Source organism: Lepidothrix coronata, unplaced genomic scaffold (genome assembly GCF_001604755.1).
Source record: "Lepidothrix coronata isolate B3197 unplaced genomic scaffold, Lepidothrix_coronata-1.0 Scaffold80, whole genome shotgun sequence".
NCBI lineage: Eukaryota > Metazoa > Chordata > Aves > Passeriformes > Pipridae > Lepidothrix > Lepidothrix coronata.
Genome location: NW_016690260.1, coordinates 1,104,451 through 1,118,026, shown reverse-complemented (window position 1 = coordinate 1,118,026; position 13,576 = coordinate 1,104,451). Strand labels below are relative to the sequence as shown.

The 13,576-nt window shown below is 37.4% G+C and overlaps 1 protein-coding gene across 12 annotated transcripts in view; it reads right to left on the bottom strand.

Annotated features, from left to right (window-relative positions):
- Window positions 1-13,576, bottom strand: part of PARD3 (par-3 family cell polarity regulator) — a 450,340-nt gene that overhangs the window by 386,281 nt on the left and 50,483 nt on the right. The window lies entirely within an intron of this gene.

Here is a 13,576-nt window from a genome sequence, read left to right as displayed (position 1 = left end):
AACAGAGCTGGGATCTTCGGGGAGGTGACCCAGAAGTGGGAGGAGAAGCAACAGTCACACTAATTGCAACACTGGGAATAGAGATTAGGCTTTGGAAACACTTTTTCACCTTGGCAGCAAATACTGAAACAGGTGCACAGAGAGGCTATACAAGCTCCATCCCGGGAGATGGAGCCAGGCCCATCTCAGGCCCTCTTTGCAGCAGGGGGTTGGACTTGGTTACTCACAGAAGTCCCTTCCACCCTCAGTCATTCTGTAGCTCTGTGACTCTGTTTCGTTTCTCACTCTCCTTGGTGCATGCCTACATTTCAACAACAGATCAAAAGCATTCAAGTGGGTATTTGCTGTAACATCCACAGCTCTGGTGGCAGCGAACCTGCTCCCTCCATACAGAGTGCTCCTTGCAGCAGAGGCCTTTGTCTCTACCCTTTCTTCCATGACCCCTGCCCTTTTTTTCTGGCAGGGTTATCAGCACACTGACCCCACTCTTCACAACCAACAGTACTGGAGCCAGGGAGAGGTGGGAAGCATAGCCATGGCCAGGGGGAGTGTGAGGCCACTCTCCTCCGCAGCACAGCCACAGCCTTAGATCAGCTGAAATCCGTCACATAGCCACACCTTTAGGAACCAAAAATCATGTTAACTCTTACATGAGCTATAACAACAATTACTCAGGCAGAATTAAAAGTAATAGCTCAATTTACATCAGATGAACCTCTAAACTGACAAAGTAAAGCCTAATATTTTGCTTGCATTAAAGAAATCACCAACTAAATTGGAAAACGTCCTGGCAACATGCTGTTATTTCAACACGACAGCAAAGTATTTCTTGAGATGGTATGACCGTATGTAATGTCATAATAACTTCTGGGACAAGGCACCAAGGGTAGGAACCCACCACCTCTGGGAGAGGGCAACTTCTCTCTCAGTTCACTGGAAATCAGCAGAGAGAAAGACACCAACTAATACCATTACAGCAAATGCCGCCAAGGCACGAGGATTTACACTGCTGTAGGGAACACCTAATCTACCACATCTCCACAAACAAGCCTCAGTAAGAAAAGGAAAGCAAAAATTCAAGGCTCATGATGGCCAAGCCTCTCACTGCCATGCCACTCTGCTCTGATTTTACTCTGTGTTTAACTGAGGGTGGGCCTGTTTCACCAGCTACAACCTACCTTAACTTGCTATGACCACAGTTTTAATAATAGCTAACCACTATGGTTAACATCTTGCTATGCTCCACAGGGAATGAGTTTTGCTAGACCAAGTTTCTTCTAACAACCCAGCTGCCAGACAAACCTACACGCTCTTATCTCCCACTGCTTACACACATCACATGTTTTTTCTCTTTACATGCTTGTCTGGTTTCATTTTAAAAGAAACAGGATCAGATTTTTCACAACAAATCCTGAGCGCTCACACTTAAAGCTGACTTCCTTCTCCCCAGATAGGGCATTTGAGATGCCCCAGAGACTTCTAAACAAGCTCTTGCAAAAAATAGGAAGAAAATCAGTAGAAGAAAAGTACTCACAGATCATGGTTTTCAAAAATTACATCTGAAAATTAATTATTTGAGATTCCTTTAATCCCTAATTTTTCTTTACTGCTTAGTTATCTTAACAGACTACAAATCATTTGCTTTGCTTGTGCTATGGGCTTTGCTCACCAGACCTGTACACCTGGCACATCTACTATGTATGTTCTTTATCACAGAGTTTAATGTGGAAAGCCATTGCTCTCTCTGAGCAGTCCCCTCCCCTCACACCCCCAACCTCCCCAGTGTCATTTTTCCACTCAGTCTTTCTCTCTAGTAAGAAAGCACAAAGTGTAACTCACAGGCCTCTGCCTGCTCTCAGAAGTTCATAACAAGGAATCTGGAGCACTCCTATTAACTGAGCCATATTTAAACACAGGGATTGGAAGATTTTCTAACAACACCCTCTTTGTGTGTATTGTTCCGCATCTGCAATAGCGGGCAGTAAACTCCACATGGTTCTGGAATTATATAGTTTGAAAGAAAAGGGGAAAACAAGTTTGTCAGCTCAATTCTATGGCACTCTCTGGAAGGAAAATAGGAATATACAGGAACAAACCACAAATCTGCAGTCTATGCAAGCACTTTTTACTGTTGTATGAGCCTGAAACTCTGCCAAGTTCCAAAATGTTGTATCCAAAACATAAGTAGTTATCAGAAAAACAGTTTTAGATCCTAATTAATCCACTGAGGCTCCAGCCCATGTCATAGTAATCAGTCAGCCGGTGCTGACAAAGTGAAATAGGACTTGAGAGGCTCTCACAAAACAGCTAAAAATAGCACCGGATCTCTTTGTTATGTTCCCCTGCACATAAGAATCTTGCTCTCAAATTTTTTCTTTTCTTACTTATAACTTTTACTTCATGGAACTACATTTGTCCTTCATTCAAAACATAAAAAGAGGCAACCTCTTCTCCTAAAACTATCAAACATTTCACACATTATGTAGCATAATGCTCATATACCTGAGAAGGCCAGCTGACATATTTCTGCAATGTAGTTCTTCAATTAATATGACAGTATCAGCAGCCAGTGAAAGTAATTACCATCATAAATAACTTAATGGAAAGATTATCTTGAAAGAGATTAATTTCTACATTAGATGAGATATTTGATATTGTTGGGTTTGAACACTTTATGACTTTTGGTTTCTAATAAGTTAGCTAAGCTAGCAACAACCAAAAAAACAAAAAGCCCCTCCCCCCCCAAAAAAAAATAGAAAAACCTACCAAAAAAAACAAGCCAGAAAAGTGCAGCAATTTGCCTTGAACACAACCACATCACTGCAATTCAGAAAATGTGACAAATGCCTTTTTAAAATGTTCTTGTATTCTCATTACTACCTTACCAGTGATTTAATAATTTTAATTTTTTTTGGGGGGGGGGGGGAAATGTCAAAATGAAAATTTGACAAAAAAAAAAATCAAACTGCAAAAAAGGGAGGTCAGCAATACAAAGGCCAAGGAAGCAGAAAAGGATTTTGTAGCGTATTGTGATTTAGAGAGACTTTGATTGATACCAATCTACCAAAATATTTAGAAAAGTAATTTTGGCTTGCATCCCCATATAAGCAGAAGCAGAGTCTTGTTCCTCCGGGGAACCACTCAAGTAAAACCACATATATTGTGAGCAGCAAAGTCTACTATTGTCTTCTAAAACAGCAAAGACCAAAGCACAGTTTTAAATATTCTCAGATGTCAAACATCTATTAGAAAAATGTAAAAAAAAAATAAAAAAAAAAAGAAAGAGACTCGATCACCAAAGAAACAAAGAAGAGCATTTTTAAGTTACATTTCTCCTGGTGCATCCTGGTGCAGTAACTGAACTACTAATCACTCAATAACTCAGGCCTGGGATGAGCCTGCATAATCACCAGTTACACTGTACTGAGCAGAGTTACACTGTACTGAGCAGAGTTAGGTCTGGCTGATTGAAAACTGATCAGATTCTGGTAACTTCAAACCCACAATTTTTTTCAGTATTTTAAAAGTTCCACAGTAAAAAATGCATTTCTGCTTTGTGTTCACCATCATTTCCAATACACATAAAAGTACGTGTATTGCCATTGTGGGAAGAGGGGGAGGGCAAGGAGGAGGTAAGAATGGTTTTGTCTCACTTAATTATAATGATCTAAAAAACAAGACCAGGTTTGTAGGAAAACTTCACTTTTCTTATAGTTAACTGGAGCATTTAGAAGGGGAAAAAATACATTCTTCAGATCTATCCAGTACACAAAAGTTGATCAGAAAAGAGGTTTGCCTAGAGTGCTTCATTTCAGCTATATCACCCACTAATGTACTGTAACCAAGCCAAAGTAGTAAAAGTTTCTAAAAATTACTCCTATAATTCTGAATCTATGAGTACTACAATTCAGACACACATCCCTGTGAACAATGACTTTTAGTAAAACACTTTTTCTGGAAGTGACACCATGAAAGATTAAGTTGAAGCAGATGAATTTTTTTTTTTCCTTTTCAATAAAAATAGAATTTAGAGTATTAAATAATTAAATCAACAAGAATACACATTCAGGACTTGTTCAAGAAACAGCCTGAATTCCGTAACTGAGCATATTTTTCATTAACCACTAGAGGTCACACAGTAACCATGGCAGCTATCCAAAAGATGAGAGGACTCAGGAATCTTACAGTCTGGTAAAATCAAAATACAGGGGTACTCACCGATTTGCACCTACAAATGAAATTATTAAATTAATTTGAGCAGTCTATTTCCCCAAAAGATTCAATGAACATGAATGCTCACAGATGTCATTTGGTATTTTACATCTTCAGAAAATTAAGATCTATGTTTTTTACTTTTGAAAAACACATCCAATAATGGGGGTTGAGGGGGCGAGATTGTCTGAGCTTGCTGCCCTTTTGAAGGTTTTTCTGATTTCTCCAAATATTTCCTCATTTAAAACTTCTGGAACTTCATTTCAAAGAAAACGGCTTCAGCTATGACTATAATTAACACTAAAGAATCACAATAAGCTGGAACATGCTAAGATTTTACTAGTCAGTGTCTTGCTATTTAAATAGGCATTTGAAGATTCCAAGAACAACAGAAATAGTATTAAAAACAAATATGATCCCCCACACTTCAAATTCATTGTCTTTTAATCTAATACCAAAATTTACACTGGACACAATAACTTAAATTCTCTTCAGTCTGAATGGACATATTCCCTCAAAATTTAGGTCCATTTTTGTCATGGTCAGAGTCTACCAACCATCTCTTGACCAACTCACTACTTGCTTGTGAGAAATTCACTTATACTTATAATGAAACTCTAGTTTATTTTAAAGCATTTGCAGAAACACTATTCCCAAAGTGTTAAAATGCTGTATGTTCTACACAGCTAATTAAAAATTCCCTGTAAAGTTCCTTTAAACCCTTTAAAAAGGCATCCTGTGCACAAAAACGCAGAGTGAGAGATGCCTTGTAGTCAGTGATCCTGTAGTCCTTTCACACTGGATTAAACTGGGGATCAGTATACAAAGATATTTTATGAATTGGCTCACTTTTTATTCCATTTACTACAGTGCACACTACATCTTCCCTTTGAAGAAATTTCATTTAATTAGATCCCAGCTAGAAAAGATAAAGGAGAGTCTTTTACTATGGCAGAACAGCACTGCCAAGGCATTAAACTGCCCTCTAACCCTAAGAACTCGTCCCACCAGAACAGGTGCTGCTGCTGACTTGCATTACCTGTTCTGGAATAAGTAAAATATTTCACTCCCTAAAGCTCTCAGTCTGGTACATTTCAACATTAAAAAAAAAATAATAATAGTGAAGAGCAGTGGAACAGTTGTAATCTGAATAATGATTTCAAAAGTTTCAGCACCCATCATGTTTTTCAGCACAACAGACAACACTACCAAAAGCTCACAGGGCACTTATTGCACTATAGCAGCAATTCCTTGGTACAAAACAGAAATCAAAAATAACGTCTTCAAAGTCGAAAAGATGCAGACTTCTCTTGCCATAAAATTAACACCACAAGTTTAGTTAGCTCTTAAGAAATATTACAGAAAAAAAAACCCAGCTTTATCTGTACACGGGCTTGTATGTGCACACATCCATATTCACACACATCACAAATCAGCAGAAAATGCTTTCCACTTCATAGTAACACAGCAAGTTTTACAGTCCCTATAAAAATTTAGGAGGTAAGGATATTTTGGTGATAAATATCCAAATACAAACCTGCTTCTTCTGTGCCTGCCTTTTCTGAGCACCCGATGTAGCTGACTTAAAGCTAAGAGACTTGGACTGTCTCCTAACTTTCACTGAATCTCTCCGGCGATCATATGAAAAAGACGATGACTTCTTTGTAATTTTCCTCTTAGGTGTGTCTGCCATTTCATCCAAAGTATGGTTACCTTCAAGTAAACAGTGTCCCAAGAAAATAAAAACTCGGTATCATCAAGCTTCCACCAAGCTTACACGAAATAATCTTCAATCCTATAGGAAATGTAGCAGCCTACAAGGAATGGAGCCCACCCAAGAACAACTTCAGTTCTTCCAACAGACTGTACAAATGAAAAAAGCCGATGGTCCTGCAATGCTGTATGTCACTGAAGAGCAGGCAGAACTCCTTCTTGCTGTATAAACTCGAAGAGGCTTCAGCAGTGATGCTAATCTGAAAACGTAGTGACTATCCTGCTGAGCACGCTAAAGGTGAACGGGAGGTAGTTCCCTGAACACCAACAGGGTGTGGAAGTACACCAACAGGGTGTGGGGATGAAGCACAAGACTTTGGGTTCAAAGCATCTTCTTAACTCCTTCCTTCCTGGGCTACTGCTAGGAAGGTAACTGAAAAGTCAAACTGGTAAAAGCTCACCAAAGAAGACAGCATTATTTTCTTATCTTTGGATCCAAGGCACTTTCTGAAAGAACATTTAGCATGAGGTAGCTGCCCCATTAAATGCATAAGGGTCCTGTTTTAATCCAGTTTAAATATTCCCTTTTCTCTCTTATGAGGTACTTTGACTACTAAGTCAACTAGAAAATAAAGTCCATGACTATGTATGAATCCTTCCTGGGAAATAACTATGAAATTACAGCACTCTTCTTAAGACCTGTTGGTATCAACGGATAAGAGGGTAACACTAATGAATTCTCATCCTAGTGACAGTGTGGGAATCTTATCAGACAGCTGAGATTGCAACTTTTGTATCAGGACTGTCTTTAGGTAGGAACATTTCTCTTGCACAAGGTATTAGTCAAGTAACACTAAAAGGGTGCAGGGCCTCAAGACTTGCTGCTATTGATTTCCATTAAGCAAAACATATACAAAGTGCAGAGGTCTACAAACCTAACACTGAGATTTAATCCATGTTGAAAGACAAGAAGGAAAAGTACCTTTTGACAAACTCAGGCCATTGTGCAGGGTCTTTTCTAGAAACTTTTCCTTATTTTATTCATGACACTACTTCACATACAAAACAACTGTGAATAATTTATACTTGCAGGATTATTCATTACTATAATTAAGCTTTAATATGGGTCAGTCCTCTAGTGTATGAGTCTCACCACCTCTGTTAGGAAATATCTGTGAAGTTGGAACAGCATTTCTTTAAAGACCTGCTGGTATCAAGGAGTAAGAGTGTAGTGCTAATGAATTCCCATAACCAATCTTTCCTGCAACTTCTTCCTTTGTTGTAGGATGAATAATATACCTCTAGGACAAAGTGATATTACTAAAGTTAACGAAAATCCATCAGAATGTCATGCATGTATTAGCCATAATGGCCTAAATTCCAGACTCTCTATACATTTTTGTGGAGATTTACACTGTGAAGAATTAGAAAGCGCTGCTTCATATTATCTACAGCTACATCTAACTAAGGAATCTGTAATTATTACAGGACATACCAAAAATCCATTATTAAATATTTTTAGAAAAAAGTATCTCTTAATTGTGATGTGTTTATAATACCGTAGCAGTCATCATCCATAGCCACATATTGATCTTCAGTGTCACTAATATTAGACACACTGAGACCATCATCATTTCAACACTCTCTGCGGTTTTCACCAAAGTTTAGATTAAAGAGATACTTTCTCACAAACTGAGATCCTACTTAAATTACCAGTTCCCATGATTTACTAGCATCACCTTTTTGAAGAGTAAAAAGCAGATAATTTGGCATTATGTGTGCTCGCAAACCATGACTTGCCAAGAAAAAAATATATCCTCCAAAACTTCTTTAAGCATCTACAGCATTTGATAAAAATCACAGGTATTCTGATCTGTCAGAAAAATTAAGGTCAAGAAAAGTTTGCCAACCTTCTGAAGATAGTTACAACAGTCTCATCATTCTTATTTGCACAAAAATTAATATTAGCAATCAAGACTGACAAAGGCACAAATAAACTTTAAAAATGCATCTGATTTTGTATCAAAGTACAATATTGATCATTTCACTTCAATTGAAAAAAACATTAGACCTAAAACAGGTGCAATAAATGTAACAAGAATTATCAGCACCAGTGAAAGGCCTCCCGAATGAGAGGAAGTAAACTACAAAGGAAACTGAAAAGTTCACAGTTCCCCTAAATAAAAGAATCTGCAACACTCAACAAATACATTTTGAAAACAAAAGGTAGTATTCTAAATAGAAAACATATCTCCTTTCATTTACTTTGATAATGAAAACTTCAGTTTGACTTGATGCCCCAGATCTTGCACTAAAAAAGACAAGGAGCAATTCTTCAATGACACCTTTGATTCTACAGTCATTTACAGTTTGCTTCTTACAACCTCTTTTCAAGGCTGAGATTTTAGTCCATTTAGACACTGCTGCTAGAGAAGCCTTTAATTTACACCTGCAGTCAATGCTGGCATTTGCTCTGTGCTTTTTGCTATTTCTACAAAATCTTTTTTGGTTGCTTCATTTGTGGCTGGAGGAAGTAGAAGTCTCATCACCAGCACACATAGCAGAAGATTCTACCACCCGTTCCCTTCTTCACCCTTTACTTCACCACAGGGACCACTCTGGCAGCTCCACAGCCACAGTCTCAGCCCACCCATGCTCCCATTCTTCCTATTCTTCCTTCACACCTCAACCACTCTCAGCAGCAAAGTCCTCTCCCTTTCCTTCTCAGCTGGTCAGATCCTTTGTTGAACTTAGCATATTCATGAAATAGCACAAAAATACTTGTTATTTTTGCAAGGAAGAGTCTTCTGCCATTTTAGCAAATAAATCTGCTGTGAAATGGGTCCAAAGAGTGCCAGAGCACACGCAGGCTAACTGGCAGGACAGGGATGAAAATGTGGTGGAGAGACACACAAGGGCAAACTGCTGGAAGCCTTCTTAGACCTGATTATGTCTCACAGAGCTGTACCTTGCACTGTAAGCCACTGTTCCCAGAGGTCTATTGCAAAATCAAAAACATTCTCCCAAACGTAACAGCTAGCTCAGAACTCAATACTTTATGTATTCAGTTAAAGTAGTCTCTCTCCAAAAACACATCACCTTTGCCAAAATGGTATTACATCCACCATGTGATTGTCTACTCCACGGACGCTTCTGAAACCCTTCACGACCAGCATTCACCATCAACATTTGGTTTCATACACAGTAATGTGATTTGTCGCTCCAATATTCAAATCCTCCTTCCCTTCTTTCAGAACAATTGCAAAGATGTTGAACAATACATGCTCTATTTTCCATCTTCCAACCAGTTACATACCCATAAGAGCCTTTCTCTTATTCCATGCCAGGTCTGTGTGGTTTTTGACTGTACTAACCCAGTCACTGCTGTTCAGGTCTGTCTTTCTGACAATACAGGCACAAAGTACGACTTTCTTGACAACAGTGTCATGACCTTCCCCAGTATATCATATTCATGTATGGGTCTGCTATACCTTAGAGAATAATTTTTACTGAAATACTCGATTTTCAGAAGTCAGATTTACCTACAGCAATTCAGATCTCCATGGAAACTAATTCATGAATTTATAAATGTCACTCTTCTCCTACCTGGGAATTCCTAGTGCATTATTCAACTGCTTTAGTAATACAGGAAAGGAATTGGATATATTGCAGTTTACCCCAAAAATAAACAGCAAATCATGAATGAAAATGCTGTCTTCACACAGCTAGAAAAAACTAAGTAATGATGAGATTAATAATTTGAAGAACAGTGCAGCAACAGGTGAAAAACTAAGAACTACAGATGGGAGACAATATTTAGTTACATTTAATATATCTTAGTGATTGGAAAATGCATATTCCAATATTTATATATTATGCCTTGAATTTCCTCACTTCCGTGGGTTTTAGTCTCATCCATAAATATTGTAAAGTTAAAATTTAGTTTATTATTAGAAATGTTACAAGTATTTTAATTCCATTCTTTGAAGGAACACGATATTTGTAACTTCCAAACATGTCTTCACTAAATGGCAGCTGGAAATAAAGGCTGTGTAAATTAGCTCAGTTGGTTAGAGCCTGGTCCTGATAATGCCAAGTTTGTGGGTTTGATCCCTGTATGGGCCATTCACTTAGGAGTTGGACTCTATGATCCTTGTGGGTCCCTTCCAACTCAGAATATTCTGTGATTCTGTAAAAACTTTGATTTTCTACTTTAAATCCATCAGCAATAGACCTAAAAAATCATCCCAGTAATAATTAGTCCATAGTGTTAAAACAAGAAAACTTGGTTGAACTGGACACATTCTGTTTTTACCAATTTTTCAGAACTTCAGTCAATATAAAATTGTCACTCTAAAAGCATAATTAAAATAAAACCCACTGACAAACAGTAGATGACATCAAGAGCCCATTGTTCAAAAACCGTAGGTTTTTAATTTTTTAACAGAAAATAATCATCGAATTGTTACTCAAAGGGTTTCCTTTGCCAGTATCAATACTTTCCCAAGCTCGGTGGCTCAAGCAGTTATTTTAAGCTGTTACAAGAAAAGAATGCCTTATGCTCGAAATGTGTTTTGCCAAGTCATTTACAAGTAACAACAAATTGTTTCAAGGTCATCCTGTTTTCCTGGGATACAGGGAATGCAGTGACAGAACAAGCACACTGAGGCAGACATAATCAAAGCAATACTTAAAAATTATTCTGATAGAAAGGTTTTGAGGAAAAAGGAAGAGCATACCAATCACGGTATTGTATATACTAAAAATCATATTTCTGAGTAATTTTTTTGGCATTTTTAGGTTTTGCTGTCAGATTTGCTGCATAGGCCCTAGCTGTTTTTTACATTCACTCCAGGGTTTTAATCTGTTAATGGCAGAAACAAGAAGTATGAAAAGTTGTTGTTCTTCTCTAGTCATGGTTTTAGGGTTAAATTCTTAACTTGCAGAGTCAGAGAGAAATCAGAGAGAATTCAGCTGCAAGTTTACTTAAATGAGGCAGAGACACACAAATTTAGAACAAACAACACTACTTTGAGTGTTCTGATTATGTGCTGATGGAAATCTAAAGATAACTCAAGTTTATCTGTGCAACTTTCATTGACTTTAAAAGCTCTTTAACATTTTTGAGAGAATGAACAGACACGGGGTTACCAAAATCTCATTCTCTCTAACAGCATCCTGCTATCACTGGTCTACTCTGAATTCACTACAGAAATGGGGTCTTGCACAATTGCCCCTAAAAAGAAGAGTGACAGGGCAAAAATCAATAGCAGTGAGATACTGTAATCCCAGCTCTCCAGTCCTGAGCTAGCCTTTAACCTTAACATCATAGTGCATTTGCTCAAAATAGCCTTATTTCTGTGTTGGCTTCAAGTTAAACATTTGTTACAAACAAAGCACAGTCATCCTTTCCAAACCCACATTTTGTGTATCACACGCTTCTCTAACTCAACAGAGCTTTCCAAGAGGAAGTAAACAAAACAACAGTATTATTTAGAATTGACCATCTGTTTTAACACAAAACCCAAAAGTTCATTTCCTTTCCACTACACTGGGAAAAGGTCCTAATATGCCTTCAAATACACTCAAAGACTTTTTCCCATCACACTAGAAGCAAACAGGGACTAAATACATAATAATATTAATAGAGTCTCTGTAGGTCTCCAAAAGCAGATGCAAATGAAACACTATTTCGCTGAATTTCAGCAGCAGTTTGCTTAGTTAACATAGTTAACTCTAAATCACGAATGTTTACAAATTCCATTTCAGCACAGATCTATGAAATTAATCTCCATCCCAAGCTCACCATTAGTATTCCACTCAAACCATCAACTTCTTGTGTGTCGTTCCAGGAGGTTCAAAGTATGTCTAAACAGCAGTAAGCACCAACACCACCCTGAACTGACAGTGACCTGGGCCAGATACGAACACCACACACACTGTGCTGAGCACAAAACTTCATTCCAGGCAAGACCAAACCATATTCCTCTGGTTTTTATCTCTGCACTGAGCGGGCCTAAGTATGAATTATGCAGGGTGAAGGGCTGGCTGAATATTTGAAAATGTTAAGTCAAGCAAAGAAAGCCCATGCCTGCCTTAGTTTAGAGAAATAAAGCCAGGCTGTAAATCTAAGCATACACCAAATTACAGTGATTATTTTTAAGAACTAGTGTTGAATTTATTAGGATAGTGATAAAGTAAATTATAAGATGCTAATGCTTTTATATTTACAGGTTGCTAATCCCAAACTAGTAAAAAAAATACATTTGAGCAAATTAATTTATGTGTAATTGACATTATGTTCCTACCTACACTGTTTCCACTGTTTCAAAGTAGCTCTATTTGCCCAGCTGCTCACCACAACCAGTGGCTCTTAATGGCAGATTCTTCTTGTTCTCTTGGGAAGAAAAACCTCTGATTTTTTCAGGAATGTAGCTACACCAAACACAGACATTTTGATCTCTGAAGTTTCCAGTAAGCAACAGTCCGAGCATTAATATGCAAGAAAAAATTACATATAAGTGCACATAAAATAATTTTTTTTAAGTTGTCCAAAATACAGATTACTGTTTCAGTGAGAATTCAACTGGAAGCAAGTTATATTCATAAATATACTTTTTTTTGTAATGGAAGATTACACCACAATTTCCTGAATATTTTTTCCATGGATAAACAAGGGCCTATGAGATCCCAGAAAACTGTTCCATATTACACCCAAAGTGTGAAGATCACTGAAATGTCTATGAGCCCCAATCTGCCAGAAGAAAACATGTTTAAGGATGGTTGGATTTTGGCTTTTTTCTGCAGTTGGGGTTTTTCTGCTGCTGAGAATGACCGCCTACTAAAAACTGAACTGAGGTCATCAAGTATGTTATCATCAAGTTGGAAAATTGTCAAGTTGACATATGTTTTTTGAGGGCCTTCAAAGAGAGGGCTACTTGTGCAAGTAGCAGGAATCCAAACAAAACAGGTTGCTAACTTATCTTTAAAATACTGGTCTAATCACTAAACGCCCAAGAAACTGGTATTTTTAAAATAATGAGAGAGGTTTATGCAGTGGACTAAACACGAGTTAAAGGGAGTTTTTTCTCTTTTATTTCTCGAAAATAGATATTTCCTATTCATCTGCCCAAGCTTTTCCAGGCCTTTTCACAGTACCAAACATGCTCATATGAGGACTGGAATAGATGCTACTAGTGGAAAACAGAAACTTGTCTCTTGTAGCCAAATATGTTTTAAAAACAACAAGAACTCATCAACCCATTTGTCTTCATGTATACACAGAGATATATAAATATAAAAAACACTGATATATTTCAATTGAAAACCATATCTATTTCCAAAGTAAAACCTGGGAAAAAATTGCATTTCAATGAACTACAAAAAGTTTTCTAAGAAAAAAAATTATTCAAATGAGCATTTATTAATTTTTTGGTTAATTCTGTTATTACCATTAACTGCATTAACCAAGAAACTTCATGTGTAGCTGTATTGTGTAATATGAATGCCCAAGTCACATGCCAGCTAAGTTAAAATGCATTATGCACTTTCTCAATGAACTATGCTAAAGGGCTTAAGAAAAGCTGTTTCAGAAAGGAACAAAGGAACAAACAGCTTAGTAAAATCAATTTTTCCATGTAGTTTGTTTCAT